Source organism: Elaeis guineensis, chromosome 7, assembly GCF_000442705.2.
Source record: "Elaeis guineensis isolate ETL-2024a chromosome 7, EG11, whole genome shotgun sequence".
In the NCBI taxonomy this organism is placed as follows: domain Eukaryota; kingdom Viridiplantae; phylum Streptophyta; class Magnoliopsida; order Arecales; family Arecaceae; genus Elaeis; species Elaeis guineensis.
In genome coordinates, this window is record NC_025999.2 from 79,985,433 (window position 1) to 79,988,640 (window position 3,208).

Here is a 3,208-nt window from a genome sequence, read left to right on the forward strand (position 1 = left end):
TATGATACAACCTGAAGGGTTCACATCCACAGATGAGTCTAAGGTGTGCAAGCTACAGAGGTCCATTTATGGACTTAAGCAGGCATCTCGGAGTTGGAACATACGTTTTGATAGGACGATCAAAACGTATGACTTTGTTAAGAACGGAGAAGAGCCCTGCATTTATAAGTGGGCTAATGGTCCAGTAGTAGTATTTCTTGTATTGTATGTGGATGACATTCTCTTAATCGGGAATGATGTCCCTGCATTACAGGGAATAAAGATTTGGCTATCGTCACAATTCTCCATGAAGGATCTGGGAGAAGCTTCCTACATCCTAGGGATGAGGATCTATAGGGATAGATCCAAAAAGTTGCTTGGCTTATCCCAGTCCACGTACATTGATACTATGCTGAAAAGATTCAGCATGAAAAATTCCAAGAAAGGCTATCTACCGATAGGCCATGGAATTTCTCTCTCGAAGAGGGATTGTCCGACAACACCTCAAGAGAGAGAGCGTATGGGTAGGATTCCATATGCTTCGGCAGTAGGATCTATCATGTACGCCATGACATGTACACGACCAGATGTGACATACTCACTAGGGGTAGTGAGTAGATACCAATCTGATCCAGGAGAGAATCACTGGAAGGTTGTTAAAACCATCCTGAAGTATTTAAGAAATACTAAGGACCAGTGGCTTATATATGGTGAATCGGACTTGAGACTTATAGGGTTTACAGACTCTAGTTTCCAGTCTGATCGCGATGATAGCAAGAGTGTGTCAGGATTTATTTTTACCCTTAATGGTGGGGCTGTCTGCTGGAAGAGTTCCAAGCAGCACACTGTGGCTGATTCAGTATGCGAGGCAGAGTATATTGCTGCATCAGATGCTGCCAAAGAAGCGGTGTGGCTGAGAAAATTCATCACCGAGCTCGGAGTAGCACCCTCCCTTGTTGGTCCAGTTCTGCTCTACTGCGACAGCTCTGGAGCCATTGCTCAGGCGAAGGAACCAAAGGCACACCAGCGGACGAAGCATATTCTGCGCCGCTACCATCTCATCCGGGAGATCGTGGATCGAGGTGACGTCGACCTTCAGAAGATCGACGGGAAGGAGAACCTGGCCGACCCATTCACTAAAGCCATTGCGGTGAAGGAGTTCAACGACTACAAGTCGAAGATGGGTATTAGATACTGCACCGATAGGCTTTAGGCCAAGTGAGAGATTGTTGGGAATAGTGTCCCAAAGCCAATCGTCAGCCTGTTGACGGTTGTGCTCCTTTTTGTATTAGTACATGAATTATAAATAAATAAAAATTATTTTGATATTTTTTCATCACAAATGTTTCATCTTCTAATGAACTCCTGTGTTGTGGTGAAGTCCTTAGGACTATTTAGACTCGACAAAGGAGGATTTGTCGCTTAATCATTAAACATGTTCGCGACCAAATGATACGTTGTTACCAAGGACGATAACGTTTATTGAGCATAGGTCGTTGTGTGCCATATGGGTTGGTTGTCCTCATAACCAAAGAGTGTGGAGACACTGGTATGGCATACAGGTGAGATGTAATGATACATCTGCACTGAACGTGACCAACTCCGGAGCTATTTCTGCTGTCAAGATTTGCTCCGATGGGATATGGGTATAAATGTTCCTCCGACCTGAGATCGCCACGGTGACTTGCAAGCAACTCACTGCACTTAGGCACTGGACTACCTGAATTTCTAATTCAGTGACGGAAGGTTGCTGGGTGTAGTCAAGTACTTGACTTGTCGGTGCGTGTGTCAAGATGGGATTGACCACTCCAGTTTAGGAGCTGTGTACAGTCGTGTTTCAATTTAGCAAAACCTTGACCAGGGTAGTCCTAGTGAGGAGTCACAGGACTAATTGAGTTGAGCACGATTCGGATGATATCATCAGGGTTGACAGTTTAACCCTGAGTCGTCCTAAACACAGGGGTCAAAAGGGATGAATTATACGGTAACCATATTCACGTAGGTTTTGAATGTTGCGATTGCGATTATTCGACCTATCCGATCGTCGGGAACCATTGCTAGATGGTCACTTCGATTAGTACAGGAATTGGTTCCTGTGCTACCGGTTTAGGTTCGAACCTGCAGGGTCACACACATTAGAGGTTCCTTTCTGATCTGATGGCTGATTATGAGTCTTATCTATCTGAGACTCTATGATTGAGAATTAGGATTCTCTAATCATGAGTTCCACACATTTTGGGTACCGGGGTCAAAATTTTGAATTTCAAATTTTGAATTTGAAATTTGAACTCTTTGATCAGGGTTTCATATCGATGGTCTCTGATGCCTGATTGCCCATCGGATTTGGACTCAATATTTATGAGAGGTTTAATTAGTGATTTAATCACTAATTAACTCAATTTGATTGAGTAATTATTTTTGGATCAAGTCCAAATTGAATTGGATTCAGTTTGGATTGACCCGATTAGGTTAAATGTTGACCTAATCGCTAAGGTGGTTTAGTCCCTGATTTGATCAGGGGTTAGGTTTAGTTAATTCCTGATTTGATTAGGATTTTATTGAGCCTAATTAAGCTTAATTATGTTGGGTTTAATCTGGTCTAATTGTGCTTAACCTATTTTAAACTAGGTTGGCTCAATTTGAATCAAACCACCTTGTTTTAAATTCCCTGCGACACCCAACTTCCTTGCACCCATTTGAATTCACGAGAAGAAACTTCTCGTGAAATTTTTCTCACGCAAAACCCTTCCCCACGCCCTCATTTGTGCGCCATATGGATGGATAAAATAATTAGTTAGCCATTCAAATTCAAAGCATGTTTGAATTTGAATGGATAACTTATCACTTGCCCTTTCATCCTTATCCATTTTGTGCGCCACATTACTTACACGAGAAAATGTTTCTCGTGAAACATTTTTCACGCACAAAGAGCCACGCCCCTTCTCTTCTCACGCCCAAAAGGATAGGGATAAGTTGGTTTTCGTTTGAATTCAAATTTGATTTGAATTCAAATGTGTAACCTCTTGTCTTTATCCTCTCACGCGGATAAGACACGTTCGATGTTGTTTTAAAAAGAGGAGAAAAGTGGGACGTGCGTAAAAATTTTAGGAGAGAAACTTTGGAGCGTGAGGAAGGCTTCTGCGCAAGGTGAAGGTCCAAAACCTTCCGAGATAAAAAGAAAGAAAAGAGAGAAAATTGGGCGCAGGGTTTTTGGTGTGTACCCTAGGGT